Source organism: Vulpes lagopus, chromosome 24 (assembly GCF_018345385.1).
Source record: "Vulpes lagopus strain Blue_001 chromosome 24, ASM1834538v1, whole genome shotgun sequence".
NCBI classification, from domain to species: domain Eukaryota; kingdom Metazoa; phylum Chordata; class Mammalia; order Carnivora; family Canidae; genus Vulpes; species Vulpes lagopus.
The window spans coordinates 40,647,893-40,669,516 of NC_054847.1; positions in this window are offsets into that span (position 1 = coordinate 40,647,893).

The window sequence follows — 21,624 nt, forward strand, 5'->3', positions numbered from 1 at the left end:
AAATTCAAGTTGGTTTACGTTTAATGTAGTGGTTTCAGGAGTAGAATTTAATGATTCATCACTTACATATGACACTCAGGGCTCATCCCAACTCCTTGATTTTTTAAAAACAGCTTCTTTTGAAGTATAACTAATATATAACAAACCGCACATATTTAAAATGTTTGGTATATTTTAACATATTTGGTATATTTTAACATATTTATATGCCTGCCAAACCATCACCACAGTCATGATAGGATATCCATCACCCCAAACAATTTTCTCATGTTCCTTTGTATTGGTCCTCATGCATTTCCCTAATGACTAATAATGTTGAGCATCTCTTCATGTGTTACTTTGCCATATGTATATCTTCATTTTTTATAGTTTTGTTGAGTTATGATTGATGTACAGCAGTGTATAAGTTAATGATTAACATGTTTTGTAAAACGATTACCACAATAAGTTAACATCCATCATTTCATATAGACACAAAATTTTAAAAATTATTTTTCTAGGATGAGAACTCTTAGAATTTCCTCTCTAAACACTTTCATATATTTTATACAGCAGTGTCAACTGTGGTCTCCATTTGTACATGACATCCCTTGTACTTACTTGTACCTGGAAGTTTGTATCTTTACACATCCTTCATCCAGCTCCCCCACCCCTCCATATCCACCTGTGGTAACCACAAATCTGGTTTATTTTTCTATGATTTTGGGTTTTTTGTTTGTTATTAGATTCCACGTATAAATGAGATCATACAATTTTGTCTTTCTTTGTCTGACTTAATTCATTTAATATGATGCCCTCAAGGTCTATCCACATTATTGCAAATGGCAGGATTTCCACATTTTTTATGGATGAATATTATTCCATTGTGTATATGTACATACACACAATACACCACAACATTTTTTTAAATTTTTTTATTTTATTTTATTTTTTTTTAACTTTTTTTTTTTTTAAAGATTTTTATTTATTCATGAGAGACACAGAGAGAGAGGCAGAGACACAGGCAGAGGGAGAAGCAGGTTCCATGCAGGGAGCCCGATGCGGGACTCCATCCCAGGTCCCCAGGATCATGATCTGAGCAGAAGGCAGACACTCAACCACTGAGTCACCCAGGTGTCCCACACCACAACTTCTTTATCCATTCATCTAACAATGGACACCTAGATTATTTCTATATCTTGGCTATTATAAATAATGCTGTTATGAACATGTGGGTACAGGTGTCTTTGATGTAGAGCTTTTATTTCCCTCAGGTATATACTTAGAAGTAGAATGTGAGATCACATGGTAGTTCTACTTTAATTTTTTGAGGATCCTCAATATTGTTTTCCATGGTGACTGCATCATTTCACAATCCTACCATCATTTACCAACCTTACCAGTGCACAAGGGTTCCCTTTTCTTCATGTATACACCAGCATTTGTTATCTCTTGTCTTTTTGATGGTAGTCATTATAATAGGTGAGAGGAGATACCTCATTGTGATTTTATGGATTTTTTTTTAAGATTTTAAAAATTTATTCATGAGAGACAGAAAGCAAGAGAGGCAGAGACATAGGCAGAGGAAGAAGTAGGCTCTTCGCAGGAGCCCAGTGTGGGACTCGATCCCAGATCCCTGGATCATGACCTGAGCCGAAGGGAGCAGCCCAACCTCTGAGCCACCCAGGCATCCCCTTCCTTGTAATTTTAAAATACGTTTCCCTGATTAGTGATGTTGAGCATCTTTTAATGTATCTGTTGGCCATTTGTATGTCTTCATTTGACAAATGTCTGTTTACTCAGGTCCTTTGCCCATTATGAAATTACATTATTCATTTTTTTTATTATCAAGTTATATGAATCCTCTGTATATTTTTGGTATTAACCCCTTATCAGATACATATATGATTTGCCTTTTGATTCTGCAAGTTATCTTTTAATTTTTTTATTTTATTTATTTGGCAACTTGGGGTCTTTTGTAGTTCCCTATAAATTTTAGAATTGTTTTTTTCTACATCTATAAAAAATGCCATTGGAATCTTGATAGTGATTGCATTAAATCTACACATAGCTTTTGGTAGTGTAGACATTTAAAAAATATTAATTTCTCCAATCCATGAGCACAGGATACCTTTCCATTTATTGGTATCTTCTTTGATTTCTTTCATCAATGTCTTGTGGTTTCCAGAGTAAAGATCTTTTACCGCCTTGGTTAAATTTATGCTTAAGTAGTTATTATGTTTGATGCTATTGTAATGGGGTGGTTTTCTTTATTTCTTTTCTTGGGTTATTTGTTGTTAATATATAGAAATGCTACTTTTAAAAAATGCTATTTTGTATTTTGCAACTTTACTGAATTTGTTTATCTAAACAGTTTTTTGGTGGAGTCTTTAGGACTTTCTCTGTATAAAATCATGTCATCTGCAAAGGGAGACAACTTTACATCTTCTTTTCCAATTCTGGATGCCTTTTACTTCTTTTTTCTTGCCTGGTTATTCTGGGCAGAACTTCCGATACTGTGTTGAACAGAAATTTTAAGAGTGGGCACCCTTGTCTTGTTCCTGTTCTTGGAACAAGGAAAAGCTTTCTTTCAACTTTCACCATTGAGTATATTAGCTGTGGGGCTGTTTTGTATATGGCCTTTATTATGTTGAGATTCATTCCTTCTATACCTAATTTTTTAAGCTTTTATCATTAATGGATGTTGAATTTTGTCAAATGCTTTTTCTGTCTCTGATCATATGATCATATGATTTATTCTTTCATTTTATTAATGCAATGTATCACAATGATTGGTTAGCATATGCTGAGCTATCCTTGCTCCCAGGGATAAATCTCATTTGATCACAGTGAATGATATTTTTAATGTCCTGCAGAATTTGATTTGCTAGTATTTTGAGAATTTTATGTCTGTATTTGTTAGGAATATTGACATGTAGTCCTCCTCCTCCTCCTCCTCCTCCTCCTCCTCCTCCTCCTCCTCCTCCTCCTTCTTCTTCTTCTTCTTCTTCTTCTTCTTCTTCTTCTTCTTCTTCTTCTTGTTCTTCTTCTTCCTTTCTTTTTCTTGTGGTGTCCTTTCCTGGCTCTCCTGTCAAGGTAGTGTTGGCTTTATAAGATAAATTGGAGATGTTTCTTCCCTTTCAGTTTATTGGAAGAGTCTGAGAAGGATTGGCATTAATCTTTCTTTAAGTGTTGGTAAAATTCATCAGTGAAACCATTTGATGTTGGGCTGTTCTTTGCTGGGAGATTTTTGATTACTAAGTCAATCTCCTTACAAGTCATCAGTCTGTTTGGAGATTCTATTTCTCCTTGATTCATAATTAGTAGACTGCATATTTCTAAGAATTTTTCCATTTCTTCTAGGTTGTCCAGTTTTTTTGGCATATAGTTGTTTGTAGTATATTCTAATGATCCTCTGTGTTTCTGTGTTATTGGTTGCAATATTTCCTTTTTCATTTACAGTTTTGTTGACTTGAGTCCTTTTATCTTCTCAAAGAAACAACTCTTTATTTTATTAACCTTTTCTATTTTTCTTCTGTCCTCTGTTTATTTTTCTCTTTTTGAAGATTTTATTTTATTTTATATTTGAGAGAGAGAAAGAGAGGGAGAGAACTAGCACAGAGGGAAAGGGAGAAACAGAATCCCTGCTGAGTAGAGATCCTGATGTGGGGCTTGATCCCAGGACACTGAGATCTTGACCTGAGCTGAAGGCAGATACTTAACTGACTGAGCCACCTCAGTGCCCCTGTTTGGTTTATTTCTGCTATAATTTTTTATTATTTCCTTCGGCTAATTTTTGGCTCAGTTTGTTCTTTTTCTTTTTCCTTATGGCTTAGAGTTCATTTGTTTATCAGGGATTTTTTTTTTTATAAGTACTGTAGGCACTTAATATTATGAAGTTCCCTCTTAGAACTGCTTTTGCAGCATCCCATAAGTTTTAGTATGTTGTGTTTCCACTTTCATTTGTCTCAAGATACTTTTAAAATTTTTCCTTTAATTTCTTTTTTGATTTGTTGGTTGCAGAAGAGAGTGTTGTTTAATTTCCAAATATTTGTGAATTTTTCAGTTTGCTTTCTGTTATTGATTTTTAGTTCCATACCACAATGGTCAGAGAAGATATTTTGTATGACTTTAGTCTTCTTGAACTTGCTGAGACTTATTTTGTGGCATAATATACAGTCTATCCTAAGAAATGTTCCATGTGCACCTGAAATGTGTGTGTTCTGTTGTTGGATAGAATGTTCTGTATGTCTGTTAAGTCCATTTCAAATCTGTTTCCTTACTGATTCTATATCTAGAAAATCTATCCATTGTTGAGAGCGGGATCTTAGAGTCCCCAACTGTTACTATATTGCTGTTTATTTCTCCTTTTAGCTTTCTTAGTTTTTGCTTTGTATACTTAGGTGCTTTGATAGAGGGTGCATGAACATTTATAATTGTTATGACCTCTTGATGGATTGACCCCTTTATCATTGTATAATAACCTTCTTGGTCTCTTTTTACCATTTTTAATTTGAAGTTTATTTTGTCTGATACATACATAGCTGCTTCTGTTTTGGAGTGTTTTGAGGAGTTGTGTTTTGATTACTATTTTCTTGAAATACTGTGTTTTATTCCTGCACTTTTAGTCTTGTGTATCTTTAAGGGTAATCTAAGTCCTTTTATGCAACATATCTTTGGGTCTATCATTGGTCTTGTTTTTTGTTTTTATTTTTTAAATCAATTCATCCATCTATGACTTTTATTTGGAGAATTTGATTAATTTACATTTAAGGTATTATTGGTAAGTAAAGACTGTTGACATTTTGTTCATTGTTTTCTGGCTGTTTTATAGATCCATTGTTCCTTGTTTCTTATCCTACTGTATTTTTTTGTGTTTAATGTCTTTTGGTATCAGTATGCTTTGACTTCCTTATCATGTTCTTCCCTTGTGGTTACAATGAGGCTTAAAAAATTATCTTAAAATTATATCACTCATTTTCAAGTTGAAAAGAACTTCAATAGCATTCCTAAACTTTACACTTTTACTTCTCCTCCCACTCACAATTTAGGTCATGATGCTAAGGTGTACATCTTTTTTTTAAATATATATATTGTGTAACCAATAACAGATTATTGTAGTTAAGGAAATTTTTTACTATTTTCTAAAAGATTTTATTTATTTATTCATGAGAGACACAGAGAGGGGGGCAGAGACATAGGCAGAGGGAGAAGCAGGCTCCCTTTGGGGAGCCTGATATGGGACTTGATCTCAGGACCCTGGGATCATGACCTGTGCTAAAGGCAGGTGCTCAACCATTGAGCCACCCAGATGCCCTTACTATGTTTTATAATTTTTAATCTAGAGTTGTAAGTGAACTACAAACCTCCTTTACCATATTACAGAAGCTAACTTTGACTATATATTTACCATTACCAGCAAATTTTATGTTACCTTCTTATGTTTTTATGATTTTTATTCATGTCTTTTTTACTTCTACTCAAAGAACTCCCTTTAGTATTTTCTTTTTTTTCTTTTTTTTTTTTTTGTAAGACAGGTACAGTGGTGATGAGTTTCCTGAGCTCTTGTTGGAGAGTCTTTATCTCCTTCATTTCTGAAGGACAGCTTTACTGGGTATAAAATTCTTGGTTGACATACTTTTCTTTCCACATTTTTGAATATGTTATCCCATTTTTTTCCTAGCCCCAAAAGTTTCTGTTGAGAAATCCAACAATCGTCTTATGGAGATTTTCTTGTTTGAAACTTCCCTATTTTCCCGCTGCCTTTAGAATTCTTTTTCTGTCTTTGACATTTGACAATTATAATTTATCTCGATGTAGCTGTTTTCATGTTCAACTTATTTGGGGTCTTTTGGACCCCATGGATCTGGATGTCCCATTTCTCTACAGAGGTTTGAGAAATTTTTAGCCATTATTGTTTTAAGTATGTTTTCTAATCCCTTTCTCTAATTCTTCTCCTGGCATTTTCATAATGCAGATATTGTGGGGGGTTTTTAATTGTGCTCTGTAAGTACTGTAGGCTTTCTTTACTTTTTTCATTCTTTTATCCTTTTGCTTCTCTGATTTCAAATGTCCTCTTTTCTAAATTAGTGATTCTTTTGCATTTCTTTAGGTTGACTCTACTTTTGAAACTATTAAATTCTTCAGTCATTGCATTTTTCAGCTCTAGGATTTATGTTGTGGGGTTTTTTTGAGGCTATTTAGTGTACTTCATTGTCTTCCTAATTTTGTTTAGTTGTGTTCTTTCTGTGTGTTCTTATAGTTCACTGAACTCTAGAGGACTCCAAAATTATTTTTCTGACAGCTCATAGATCTCCAATTCTTTAGGATTAGTTATCAGAGCTTTATTGGTTTCCTTTGTTAGTATCATATTTACCTGATTTTTCATCATCCTTGATTCCTTATATTTGTATGTGTGGATTTGAGTGAGCAGTTTTCTCTTCTAGACTTTATAGGTTCACTTTAGTAGGGATAGTTCTTTACCAGTCCGCTTAATGTAGGTTACTGGACATGCCTGCTGATAACATCATGGGGCAGATGGGACCTGCTATCAGGGTATGCTCTTTGTTGGAGGCCACTGCCCAAGCTTTGAGGCTGGGGTGGTGGGATACCCAGGCTCTACATTTGCCTGGGTTTTCTGGTCAGGACTGGGTACTATACTCAGCAGTATATAGAACTATGAATTAGCTTCTCTGCCCTGGGGGAGCAGCAGGATGGGCCCCAGGTGCTATGCAGCTCATTTTTGTGAACCTTAATCAGGCAAGACTGCACTGAATTCCTGGCCCCATCACTGATTTTGCTCTACAGATGGGGAAAGCCACGGGTGTGGAGGCCAAGAAAATTAAGTCCATTCCACCTTAAGTTCAGTGTTAGCACAAGTACAGCCATCTCAGGCCCCTGTGAATAAGAGCTGAACTTTACCTTACTTCAGTTAAGCCCCGTATTAGAATGAGAACAGAGCTTAATGCCCTTGAAAGCCCCATATCAGAATATAAACAGAACTTGAGAAATTCCTCCACCCCTTCTGAAGGTCCCCTAGACCAGCCCATAAAACTAAGCTGGAACCCACCTCGGAGTCCAAGCCCCTGCTCCGCTGTGTCGGGTATACTTGGACCCAAGCTCGAGCTTGTTAATAAACCCTCCTGTACTTGCATCACTGTCGGCTCCTTGGTAGTTTCTCGGATTCGCAATCTTGGGCACAACAAGGGCTGTGCACTCTGTTTAAAAGCCACTGTAAGCAGGGCTGTTTGAGAGCTGTGTGGGTTCCTGTGTGCAGTGGTTGGGTTCTCCAGTTGGGCAGGCTGAAGGCTATATTCAGCAATGCGCAGGGCTATGACTTCTGCCCAGGCTAGTTCCAAACAGCATCATAGGTGAACCAGATCAGGCTTCCTGATCTGGAAGAACCAGGAGTTACAGCCAACTGTGTGTCAGGCTATGACTCATTCATCTGCCTGTGTGGGACAGGGCTTCCAAATCTCCTTGTTTGAGGACCCTACCATCAGGCAGACCTGTATCCTTTTGAGTTCCCTGGTCAGATGGTGCTACTAGCTTGGCACAAGCAAAAACCACTGATTGGGACTGCTCCGTGGGTGCTGCGGGTAGGAATTTGATCTAACAGGATCTGAGTGCTGGTGGTTGCACGCCACTCCCCATTCTTTGTTGCAGATCTCCAGTAGTTGATCCTTCTATTTTTTTTTTTTTTAATATTTTTTTCTTCCAATCCATAAGCTCGGAATGTCTTTTTTTAAAAAAATATTTTATTTATTTATTAATGAGAGACACACACACAGAGACAGAGACACAGGCAGAGGGAGAAGCAGGCTCCATGCAGGGAGCCTGATGTGGGACTCAATCCCGGGTCTCCAGGATCAGGCCCTGGACTGAAGGCAGCGCTAAACCGCTGAGCCACCGGGGCTGCCCTAGTTGAGCCTTCTAGATTCCTCTGTGATCCCTGTTGGGTTAGTCTAAGTAGAGGCTCCCGGGAGGCAGCCCCAATTCTGGGGAGCTAGGTGTCCACCCTGAGCTCTCTCTTCCCCCTGGAGGAACTAGAGGCTCAAGGGAGACCTCTCAGCCTGTTGCTGTGCCAGCCATGGGGAAAGGTAATGAGGTCAGTGTGTAACTCTCCTTTTACCCTTTTAATGAGGTCTGTTTTAGCCTCTATGTTGCAGGGAGTGCTTTAGCCTCTCTCTCATTCTAGGATTCTCTCAGTGGTATCTTATTTATGAATAGTGTTAGTTGATTTCCTTGTGAAGGAGGAGTAGAGTCAAGAACAGACATTGTTGCCATCTTGATGACATCATTCTTATATCTTCTTTGTTTTTAGTATATGTGCTGCCAAAGTGAGCACTATCTTCTTTGTTGAAGTGTCTGCTCAAGTCTTTTGCCTGTATGAGGTATGGATCTAAGTTTTGTGGGAGGTTTTGTTTAGGGTTTGTTTTTTTTTTATTTTTTATTTTTTTGCATATGAATATCCAAATGTTCCAGCATGATTTGTTGACAAGTCTGTCCTTTCTCCACTTCATTACTTGTACCTTTGTCAAAAATTGATTTTTTCATATATGTGCGGGTTTATTTCTGGACTTTTAATTTTGTCACATTAATCTATTTGCTATCTTTAGGCCTATACCATGCTGTTTTGATAAAAATAACTTTATGGTAATTCTTGAGATCAAGTAGCATTAGCCCCTCCAACTTTATTCTGCTTTCTCATTTTGGTTATTTTAAATCCTTTGCATTTCCATTTGAATTTTAGCTTGTCAGTTGAGTTGAAATTGAATCAGGTTGTCAATTTTTATCAAAAAATCTTGTGGAATTTTGATTGGGATTGCATTAAAACTGATTGGGATTGCATTTCTTTAGTACAAGTTTATTTTTTTTTATTTTAAAGTAAGCTCTACATCCAAAATGAGGCTTGAACTCATGACCCCAAGATCAAGAGTTGCATGCTTCACTGACTAAGCCAGCCAAGCACCCCTCGTACAGGTAAGTTTAAACATCTTTTCACATATTTAGGAGCCATTTGTATTCTTTTTCTGTGATTTTTTTTTTAAATTCCTGTACTTTGCCCATTTTTTTTCTATTGGATTATCAGAATCTTTCAGTTCCAAGGAAGTGTTTATGTATTAGGGAGATTAGCCCTTTGATTTGAACTGCAAATATTTTTTCCCATTTTGCTGTTTGACGTTGTTTTTATTGTTTTGTTTTTTTTCTTCCATAAGGAATGTTTTCATTCTTATACATTTGAAGTCATTAGCCTTTCCTTAGAGGCTTTGGATTTTTTTTTAAAGATTTTATTTATTTATTTGAGAGAGAGAGAGAGAGAGAGAGAGAGAGAGAGAAAGGGCATGAGCCGGGGGAGGGGCAGAAGGAGGGGGAGAAGCAGATTCTTCCCACTGAGCCTGAAGCCCCAGGCAAGGACAATCACAGGACCCTGATATGGTGACCTGAGCTGCAGGAAGATGCTTAACTGAGTCACTGAGATGCCCCCAGGCTTTTTTTTTTTTTTTTTAAGATTTTATTTATTTATTCATGAGAGACACAGAGAGAAAGAGAGTCAGAGACACAGGCAGAGGGAGAAGCAGGCTCCATGCAGGAAGCCTGATGTGGGACTTGATCAGGCTTTGGGATTTTAATCTTAATCAGAAAGGCTTTCTCTTAGTCTATATTTGAATTTCTCATGTTTTTCTTCCAGTACTTTTTGAGTTGTTGTTTTTCTTGTTTACATTTAAATCTTTTATTTGTAGTTTATTCTACTACTTTGTATGATAACCAGTTTGTTTTCTTATGGTTCCAACACCCTGTATTAAAGTCTGTCTTTACCCCCACTGATCTTTGATGCCACCTTTATGTATAGTGAGCTCCTATGTGTTTGGGTCTATTTCTGGGCTTTCTGTTCTGTTCCATGGACGGTATAATCATGCATCAGAATCACACTGTTTAAACTACTTTTTAGGGATGCCTGGGTGGTTCAGCAGTTGGGCGTCTGCCTTTGGCTTAGGGCCTGATCCTAGATTCTCAGGATTGAGTCCCACATTGGGCTCCTTGCATGGAACCTGCTTCTCCTCCCCTGCCTGTGTCTCTGTGTCTCTCATGAATAAATAAATAAAATCGAAAAAAGTAACACAAACTACTTTTTAAATATGATTTATTATCTGGTAGGGTAGTCTCCTCTTGTCTTTTATCAGTTTTCTGGCTCTTATTAGTTTTTCCGTATAAACTTTACAATCAGCCTTTTAGAGGAAACTGTTGTCATTTTTATGGGGATGATATTCCACTTATAAATTAGGGAGAATTGACTCTATGTGGCATAAGATCTTGGAAAAGAACATAACATGCCTTTCATTTGCTCACCTCTCCTGAATATGCTACTGTTTTAAAATTGTTCACATAGGTCTTATAATGTTTATCCCTAAGTAATTTGTCTTTTTAATTGCAGTTATGATCTTTTCCCCATCATGTCTTCTGTTTGTTGTTTGTAAGATTGCAAGCTATCTTTGTATTTATTTTGTTTCTACTATCTTGTTGAATTATTACTGTACTGTTTTTTTTAGTTGAATTGCTTAGATTTTTCCAAGAATACCACCATATCCCCTTCAAAAATGATAGATTTGTTTCCTTCCTTGTAATTTTTATGTCTCTAATTTATATGAAGGTTTTTTGGGGGTCTTTTTTTGTCTAATTGTTTTCAAATTATTTTCCCTCTTTAAATCTCTTCTTTTTCTTGGATTTGCTGCTTTTTCCATGCATTGTATCATTTAGAATTGCTTTCAGCCACAAATACCTGAAAACCTAACACAGTTCAAACCAGTAAGACTTTATTTTTCTCACATAGGAGTAACCTGGAGGTAGGAAGTCAGAAGTTCAGTCACGTCAGTAACCTAATTTTTTTCCCTCTGCTATCTTAGCAGGATGGCTTCTTGCCTCATGATCACAATATGGCTGCCAGACCTCTGGGCATCACATTCGTATCCAATGGAAGAAGTGAGGTGAGGTAAGATGTGGTCAAAGGCATAGTAAAGTAAGTCTTCCCATCACACTTCTCCTTTTGTTTCATTGGCTAGAAGTAGGTCATGTAGCCATTCCTAGCTACAAGGGAGTTTGGGAAAGCAGGTATTTACACTTCCAGCCTGTAGTGGAGGCAGGCAACAAAGAAGGGGGTTGGAAATGGGCAGTGTGTTATCCACCCATGTCTGTTGGAGGTATCATTACTTCTTCTTGTTTATATGTAGGAGTAAAGAAAGATCTTTGAAGTGATCCTAAATAATCACTATAATCTTGAAGGTTTACATGGTTTTTGCATTGTTATTATTTTGTACAAAGAGAAAATCAAGTGTTCTAGTAGTTTATGTGACATAAGATTAACCATTTTAAAGTGTACAACTCAGTGGCATTTAGTACATTCACAGTGTTGTGCAACCATCACATCTATCAAATTCTGAAACGTTTTTATCCCCCCTCACAGACAAAAAAACCCCTTACAATTGTGATGGTTAATTTTATGTGTCAACTTGGTAGGCTATGGTGCTGAATTCTTTGGTCAAATACAAATCTAGGGGTTGCTATGCAGGTATTATTAATATTTGAATCAATAGAATTATTTATTTATTTGTGAGAGACACAGAGAGAGGCAGAGACATAGGCAGAGGGAGAAGCAGGCTCCCTGTGGGAAGCCTGATGTGGCACTTGATCCCAGGACCCTGGGATCACGACCTGAACCAAAGGCAGATGCTCAACCACTGGTCTCATCCAGTTGAAGGCCTTAAGAGGAAAGACTGAAGTCCCCCAAGGAAAAAGGAATTTGGCCTCCACATTACAGCATAAAAATTCAGCATTGGTTCCCAGCATTTCGACTCAAAACTGAAACATCAGCCTCTTTTGGAATTTTAGCGTGTCAGCCTCCTGCTCTGCACATTTCAGACTTGGAACCCCCACAGTGGTGTGAGCCAATTAATCAGTCTCTCTCTGCTCACCCACCCTTCCCCACTGCACGTACATGCATATGTACATCCTTCCTTTGGGCACTGTTTCTTCTCTGGGGAACCCTGACCAACACACCCATTAAATTCACTCCCTGCCTCTGTTGTGTGATGATCTCAGCCTATAACCAGTGTTATGGTTGGATCTACTCTTGTAGTTCTTATTATGATTGTAAACTATGCATCAGAAAACTGAAAAAAAAATTATTATCTACAGGACCTGGAAATTATACAGCATACCTGGGGCTACACAGCAAGGGGTTCTGCTTCTATTGGGGTGTAGAGTGGGGGGTGGTCTATGATTTCATAGGCTCCCACTGCTGGCAAATTTAATATAGAAGCATGTGAATTTAAAGTGTGGAAGGAAAAAAAAAAGCGTGGAAAGAGAAAAAGTGAGTGGCCCCAATGTTTATTTATCAAAATCAACCAAGATCTCTCAAACAAAAGAGCCTAAGTTGAGATAGACAGCCTTGGGTTTTTGTTTTTTGTTTTTTGTTTTTTTTAAGCTATAGCTAGTTGGGGATCCCTGGGTGGCTCAGCGGTTTGGCGCCTGCCTTTGGCCCAGGGCACGATCCTGGGGTCCCGGGATCGAGTCCCACGTCGGGCTCCCTGCATGGAGGCTGCTTCTTCTTCTGCTTGTGTCTCTGCCTCTCTTGCTCCCTATGTCTATCATGAATAAATAAATAAATAAATCTTAAAAAAAAAAAAAAAAAGCTATAGCTGGCCATGTGTTTATTTGAGATCTCTTCTTGAAGTGAATGATATCTGGGGCAATTGAAGCTCAAGTCAGGTGTTTGCATTACAAAAACAATAGCAAAAACTGTCAAGGCTTATACTATAATTCCCTTTTACCCTTAGCTGCTGACTACCATATAATAGCTGTCTCTATACATTTAACTATTCTGGGTATTTCAGAAAAATGGAATCATAAATATGTAAACTTGAATCTAGTATCTTTCATTTAGTATAATGTGCTGGAACTTCTCCCACCATACAGCATGTGCTAGAGCTTTTAGTTCTTTTTTTTTTTTTTTTAAGATTTATTTATTTATGAGAGAGAAAAAAAGCGCACGTACATGCTTACACATAGGGAGAAGCAGAGGGAGAAGGAGAGAGAATTTCAAGCAGACTGCACTGAGCACAGAGCTCTACTCGGCGCTTGATCTCAGGATCCCAAGATCATGACATGAGCTGAAACCAAGAGTCAGCTGCCTAACTGAACTGATTCCCCTAGGAGCCCCAGCACTTTATTCCTTCTTAAAGATAATTTTTTTTATCGATGTAAGTGACATATTGGTTTCAGGTTTACAACATAAAAATTTGATATTAGTATATATAGTGAAATGATTACAAGTCTAGTTAACATCCATCACCACACATACTTACAAATATTTTTTCTTATGACAAGAACTTTTTTTTTTCAAGATTTTATTTATTTAATTGAGAGAGAGAGAGAGAGAACAAGAGAGGGAGCACAAGCAGGGGCAAGTGGGAGAAGCAGGCTCTCTACTGAGCAGGGTGCCGGATGTGGGGCTTGATCCCAGGACCCTGGAATCAGGACCTCAGATGCTCAACCAACTGAGCCCTATGACAAGAACTTTTAAGATTTACTGTCTTAGCAGTTTTTAAATATACAATATACTAGTAACTATAGAACAAATAGACATTTTGTTCATATTATATCCCCATGACTTATTTTATAGCTGGACGTTTGTGCTTTTTAACCGCCTTTATCTTTCATTCTCTACCCTCCATCCTCTGTCAACCACCAGGCTATTCTCAGTATCCATGAGGTCCAGGGGATTTTTTGGTTATTTTATTTTATTTTATTCTTTGCTTTTAGCCTCCAAATATAAGTGAGATCATATTATATTTGTCTTTCTCTGACTCATTTCCCTTAACCTAATGCCCTCAAGGGCCATCCATGCTGTTGTAAATGTCAAGGTTTTATTTTGGTGTGGTCCCAATAGTTTATTTTTATTTTTGTTTCCCTTGCCAAAGGTGACATATCTAGAAAAACGTTTCTATAGCTGATGTCACAGAGCTTATTTCCTATGTTTTCTTCTAGGAATTTTATGGTTTCAGATCTCACATTTAGGTCTTTAATCCATTTTGAGTTTATTTTTGTGTATGATGTAAGAAAATGGTCCAGTTTCATTCTTTTGCATGTAGCTCCAGTTTGCCCAGCACCATCTGTTGAAGAGAGTTTTTCCCATTGTATATTCTTGCCTCCTTTGTTGTAGATGAATTTACCATATAAGCATGGGTTTATTTCTGGGTTCACTATTCTGTTCCATGGATCATTGTGTCTATTTTTGTGCCAGTACTGTATTATTTTGATAATTACAGCTTTGTAGTATGTCTTGAAATTGGAGATTGTGATACTATCACTTTTGTTCTTCTTTTTCAAGATTGCTTTGGCTAGTTGGATTCTTTTGTAGTTCCATACAAATTTTAGGATTATTTGCTCTACTTCTGTGGAAAATCATGTTGATGGTTTGATAGGGATTGCATTAATCTGTAGAGTGCTTTGGGTAGTATAGACATGTTAACCAAATTGATTCTTTCAATCCTTGAGTATGGAATGTCTTTACACTGGTTTGTATCATCTTTAATTTCTTTCATCATTATTTTATAGTTTTTGGTGTACCAGTCTTTCATCTTCTTAAGTTAATTCTTAGGTATTTTTAAATTTTTTGGTGCAATTGTAAATGGGATTGTTTTCTTAATTTTTCTTTTTGCTACTTCATTATTAGTGTAGAGAAATGGATTTGATTTCTGTATATCAATTTTGTATCCTGCGACCTTACTGAATTATTTATCAGTTCAAGTGGTTTTTTTGGTGGAATCTTTAAGGCTTTCTAAATACAGAATCATGTCATCTGGAAGTAATCAAAGTTTTACTTCTTCCTTGCCGATTTGGATTCCTTTTATTTCTTTCCCTAGTCTGATTGCTGTGGCTAGGATTTCCAATACTATGTTGAATAAAAGTGGTGAAAGTGAATATTCTTGTCTTATTCCTGATCTTAGGGAAGAGCTCTCAGGTTTTTCACCATTGAGTATGATGTTAGTTGTAGATTTTTCATATATGGCCTTTATTATGTTAGGTATATTCCCTCTAGACATACTTTGTTGAGGTTTTTATCACGAATGGATGTCTGGATGTCATACTTTGTCAACTGCTTTTTCTGCATTTGAAATGAAGCAGAAGTGATCATATGATTTTTGTCCTTTGTCTTGTTGATGTGATGTATCACACTGATTGATTTGCAAATGTTGAACCACCTTTGTATCCCTGGCGTTTTGTTTTTGTTTTTGTTTTTCATGTATTGTTGGAATCAATTTGCTAACATCTTGTTAAGAAATTTTGCATCTATGTTGGTCAGAGATACTGGCATGTAGTTCTCTTGTGTCTTTATCTGATTTTGCTACCAGGGCAATGCTGGCCTCTTAGACTGAATATGGAAGTTTTCCTTCCTCTTCTATATTTTGGAATTGTTTGAGAATTATTATTATTAACTCTACTCTTATGCGTTTGATAAAATTCACCTGTGAAGCCATCTGGTCTGGACTTTTATGCGTTGAGAATTTTTGGATTATTGACTGAATTTTACTGCTAGTTATTTATCTGTTCAAATTAGGTTTATATGTTAATATTCTGTACATCTAGCAGTCTATATTAGGCTGATGGTTACTTAAGTTTGAATCCATTCTAAAAGCAATAAATTTTTATTCCCCCCCCCCCACAAACACACATTTTATATATATGATATCACCAAACTTTACATGCTTTTATTTTGTGGATCCGTTGACTAATTTTTATAGATATCATTGATTTTACTATTTTTGTGCATTAATCTCCATATTGGTTTTGTAAGTGATTGATCTATTACTTTTATTATAATAAAAGTTTGTATGTACCTGTGAATTTTTCCCTTTACTAATTTTCTTACTCATGATTGTGGCATTTCCTTTCCACTCAAAGAAGTCCTAACATTTTTTTTTAAGATCTTATTTATTTATTTTACAGAGAGAGTATATATGCCAGTGGGGGGAGGAGCAAAGAGGGATGGAGAGGGACAAGCAGGTTCTGCACTGAGCATGGAGTCTGATGTGGGTTTTGACCCCACAACCCTAAGATCATGAGCCAAGCCAAAATCAAGAGTTGGCTGCCCACCTGACTGAGCCATCCAGGTGGCCCTCTAACATTACTTGTAAGGGTCTTTTAGTGATGATTAATTCCTTTCAGTTTTGTTTGTCTGAGAAACTCTTTATCCCTTCTTCTATTCTGAATGATAGTCTTGCTGGATAGAGTATTCTTGGTGTTTTTTTGTTTTTTTGTTCTTTTTTCCCTTTTAGCACAAATCAGCACCTTCTTCTGGCCTGCAAAGTTTCTGCTGAAAACTAAGCTCACAGCCTTAGGGGGTTTCCCTTGTATGCAACTCTTTTCTTTTTTCTTGCTGTTTTAAAAAATTCTCTTTTAATCACTACTTGTTGCTATTTTAATTATTATGTGTCTTGGCGTGACCTTCCTCAGATTGATTTTGTTGTAGACTCTCTGTGCTTCCTACATATGGATTTCTGTTTCCTTCCCCACATTAAGGAAGTTTTCAGCTATTATCTCTTCAAATAAATATTCTGCCCCCTTTTCTCTCTCTTCTCCACCTGGGATCCTTGTAATGCAACTATTATTACGCTTGTTGGTGTCTCTGAGTTCCCTTAACCTATTCTCATTTATTATTATTTTTTCTTTTTTCCTGTTGTTTGGTTGCTTTCCATTACTCTGTCTTCCAGGTCACTGATCTGTTATTCTGTTTTCTCTAGTCTAGTATTTATTCCTTGAGGTGTTTTTCTAATTTCAGTTACTGAGTCCTTCATCTCTGATCTTTTTAAAAATATTTTTTTCCTGTCTCTTTGCTAATGGTCTCCTTGAGATTCTCCACTCCTTTATTAGTCCAGTAAGTGTCTTTATGACCATTACTTTGAATTCTCTATCAGACACATTGCTTATCTCTGTTCCCCCCCCCCCCCCCCCCCCCCGTTTCTTTTAGCACTTTGCCATGCGATTTTTGTCCTGATCTTTCATTTGGGAGATATTCCAATGTCTCCTAATTTTTTTCTGACTTTTAGGGGAGTTTGTTAAAAAATCTCAGAAGGTTCTAAAGCACATGCCTAAATAAGATCATAGATCACTTTAGAACTTAATATTTAATTATTTATTCAAACAAGGTGGCAACAAAAGATTCCAAAGGCAAATACATAGGGTTATGTAGTTGTTAGCAAAACTTAACTCCTTTAATGTTGAGAAGATTTCATTTTCTTAAGTAATCAGGGACCTGATAAAAACAAATATAAAAACCTTGGTTTTTTCCTGGGCAGATAAAAGATAAAAAAAATTGGTTTATAATTTATCAAGAGCAGACCAACAATCCAGGAAAACTTTGCTTTTTTTAAGAGAAAGAAAAACCAAATTTAGTCTTATATTAGTGTACTTTTGAGACTCATTCATCCCAGTCTTAGTCTTAGGCACTCATAATATTTTTTTTCTAAAGATTCCCCTTCACAAACCTACAATTTTCTTTTCCATTCAGATTTTGTCCTAAGTTTTTTTCTCCCTAAACAACCAGTGTCATCTCAGGACTGAATGACCTTCTTTTCCCTCAACAAAAATGTATTTTTATCCCTTATACTCTATCTTACCAAAAACATATCTGTAACTTTTCCTACATACAGAGATATTTTCCTTATTATTTCCAGTAGTCATATATATATATATATATATATATATATATATGACTACTGGACTACATATATACATATATATGTATATATGGTTGTATATACATATATATATGTGTATATATATATATACATATATCAGTATTTTTAATGCTTAGAAACCTTAATTTGTGGTAGAAACTAAGTAGTAAGCAGTTGAGAAGCTGTTATACCCACATTCTTTAGATTGGCACATTTATAAATACATTTCATAATTTCTAAAAACGTGTTTCTTCATAGTACAGTCTTTTAATAAAGCACAAAACATATTTACTAAGAAACTCAGATTTATCTTTAGTTTTCCTGTAAGACAAAAGTAGGTAAACCTATGTTTAGTATTTAATGTTTTATTATTTTATCTTATTTGGAAAAGACTTAGGTATCCAATGAGTTTAAACCAATTTATCATTTAATCTAGCAAAACTTCAAAGTTTTAAACTACCAAAGATATTGAAAGCTGTAAACCTTTTAATATATTTAACCTACTTGTTCTTTTGAATTACCCATGTAAACTTCATGTGACAAAATCAATCATCATTTAAAGTCATTATTGTTGACAAATCACAACAGATACAACCCAAAATTAGCTAATGAATTAAGGTAGAATAAAAGCAGGTTATCTGTATTAATGTTTGATGTTGACAACTCTAAAAGACATGTCTATTTTAACTAAATGAGCAACCTTGAAATAGTTTTAATATTGAATATGTTGCACCTGTGTTTACTAAAAAGTCGATCTGGGCACCTCTGGCTTAGTCAGTAGAGCATGCGACTTGATCTCCAGGCTGTGAGTTCGAGCCCCACATTGGTGTAGAGATTACTTAAAACTAAGATCTTTTTTAAAAATGTCAATCAATTTGTTCCCCACCGTCAATTTTGTCTGGAGCTGTTGTGGGGAAATCTGAAGTGGGCCATTTAAGGTCAGGGGAGCCTTTGGGCCCCTCGTGCCACTTTTGGAGGTGCTCCAGTTTGAACTTCATCAGGGGTATCCTGCCAGCCTGCGGTGCCTTTTGCTCCTTGATAGTAAGGGTAGGAGGAGCAGGAGCTGATGCTGGAGGCACCGAGGATTATATAGGAGCAGCTCAGGTGCTGGAACAGGAGGAGGAGGAGGAAGAGATGGAGGGAGGGAGAGGTGCCAGGGGAACCCCTGGCAAGGCCAGAGGCAGTTTCAGAGTTTGGACCAACGTCTTTCTGTTTCCTATCTCTCCCTCCTGTGAAACAGGCATTTTTTTCCCCCTGGCTGCTTTTCAGCCCTTCTGGCGAGGCAGAGGAGCAGGCAGCGGGTTGGACATTGGTTCTGATGCTTGTGCTTGGGTGGTGGATTTAGGGTTTCCAGTGTCTGCCTGTCTTCCTTCTCCTCCTCTTCTAAGTGCTGGGAAGGGGGTCTTAGATTTTTGTTCATACTTCTCTCTCTGGTCCATCAATTGGGTTCCTTCCCTGGAGGCATCTTTATTACAGAGACACATCAAAGCTTGTGGTGCTGCTTTGAATGGACTCCCACTGAGTGGGGCAGTTGGATGGGGCAGTCCCCAGGAGAATGCAGGGGCAGGATGTGGTGTGAGCACGCTAGGTGGCAAGAGCTCCTGTTGGTTCCCATAGTAATCCTGTATCTAGGCTGGGGTGAGGGGAGAGAAACGGTGCCCAGCAGCTCTTTTATATCTTTAGGGGGAGTCTCTGAAAGATCTCTGCCCCTCCAGTGCATGTTTTGAGATTAGTAAATGAACCTTCTCCCCAGGGTCTCCAGACATTTTACAAACTGCTGCTTCTGCTGTATTTCTGAGGGGTTGTTTATTCTCTCTCTTTAAGAACAGAGACTTTCCTATGGCCCTTGCCTTCTGACTCTCCCACAGCCAGCCTGCTGATTTTTCAAGTCCCGGGTGTTAAGCGCCTTCAGATTTTCCAAGCCAGGTGTTATGGGGATTTGTCTTCCCAGAGCAGGTCCTGTCTGGGGGGTCTGGTGTGGGGTCTGTTCTCCCTTTGTCCTTGTGATGCCCCTTCCCATTTGTGATTAGTCGCAGGGGTGGGTTTGGTTTCTGATCGTCTCTACCCTTTCTACCATGTTTGAGGTAGCCTCCTCTCTCCAGTTACCTCTGGAGAGCCATTTTGCCAGTCCTTGGGTCACTTTCTGGTTTAGTTGCATGAATGTGGATGATGTATCTGTGGGACAAGGCGAGCTTCGAATTCTACTCCACCATCTTCCCTGGAGTTTATTTGTGTGTATTGTGTAACATAGGGGTCCAGCTTCATTCCTCTGCATATGGCTGTCCAATTTTCCCAACACCATTTATTCATTTTATTTATTTATCCATGAGAGACACACACAGAGAGAGGCAGAAACACAGGCAGAGGGAGAAGCAGGCTCCATGCAGGGAGCCCCATGTGGGACTCGATCCCAGAACCCCGGGATCACAACCTGAGCCGAAAGGAGGTGCTCCACCACTGAGCCACCCGGGCACCCCAGCCCCAACACCATTCATTGAAGAGACTGTTCTTTCCCCATTATATATTCTTGGCTCTTTTTTTCTGTAAATTAATTGGCCATTTATATGTGGATTTATTTCCCTATTCTATTCCATTGATCTATGTATCTGTTTTTAAGCCAATATCATTCTGTTTTGATTATTATAGCTTTGTAACCTAGCTACAAATCAGAGAGCATTGGGAAGCCTGGGTGGCTCAGCAGTTGAGCGTCTGCCTTTGGCCCAGGGTGTGATCCTGGAGTCCCTGGATCAAATCCCACATCAGGCTCTCTGCAGGGAACCTACTTCTCCCTCGTCTGTGTCTCTGCCTCTCTCTCTTTGTGTCTTTCATAAATAAATAAAATCTTATATTAAAAAAAAAAAAGAAATCAGGGAGTATGTTTCCACTAGCATTGCTTTTTATTCCTTAAGATTGGTTTGGATAGGGATCCCTGGGTGGCGCAGCGGTTTGGCGCCTGCCTTTGGCCCAGGGCGCGATCCTGGAGACCCGGGATCGAATCCCACGTCGGGCTCCCGGTGCATGGAGCCTGCTTCTCCCTCTGCCTGTGTCTCTGCCTTGTCTCTGCCTTGTCTCTGCCTCTCTCTGTATGACTATCATAAATAAATAATAATAAAAAAAAATTTAAAAAAAAAAAAAAGATTGGTTTGGATATTCAGGGTCTTTTGTGGTTACATACAAATTTTAGGATTGTTTGATCTGTTGCTGTGAAAAATACCGCTGAAATTTTTATTGGGATTTCATTAAATTTATAGATTGCTTTGGTTAGTATGGACATTTAAGCAATACTAATTTTTCCATTCCAGGAGCACATAATGCCTTTTCCATTTATTTGTGCTATCTTCAATTGCATTTTTCAGTGTTTTATAGCTTTTAGTGCACAAGTCTCTCAACTCCTTGGTTAAATTTATTCCTAGGTATTGTATTCTTTGTGATGCAGTTGTCAATATGAATTTTTTTAAAGTTTTTATTTATTTATTCATGAGAGACACACACACACACACAGAGGGGCAGAGACACAGGCAGAGGGAGAAGGAGGCTCCAGGCAGGGAGCCCGATGTGGGACTGGATCCCAGGTTTCCAGGATCATACGCTGGGCTGAAGGCAGCGCTAAACCGCTGAACCACCCAGGCTGCCTGTCAATATGATTGTTTTCTTAATTTTTCCTCTGCTACTCTGTTATTAGTGTAGAGATATGCAACAGATTTTTCCGTATTGCTTTAATATCCTGCAACTTCACTGACTTTTTTAACAGGCTTTTTTAATGATGTCTTTAGGATTTTCTATATATAATGTCATGTCATCTGCAAATAGTTACAGTTTTACTTTTTCCTTCTTGATTTGAATGCCTTTTATTTCTCTTTCTTGCTTGATTTTTCTGGCTAACATTTCCAACACTGTATTGAGTAAAAGT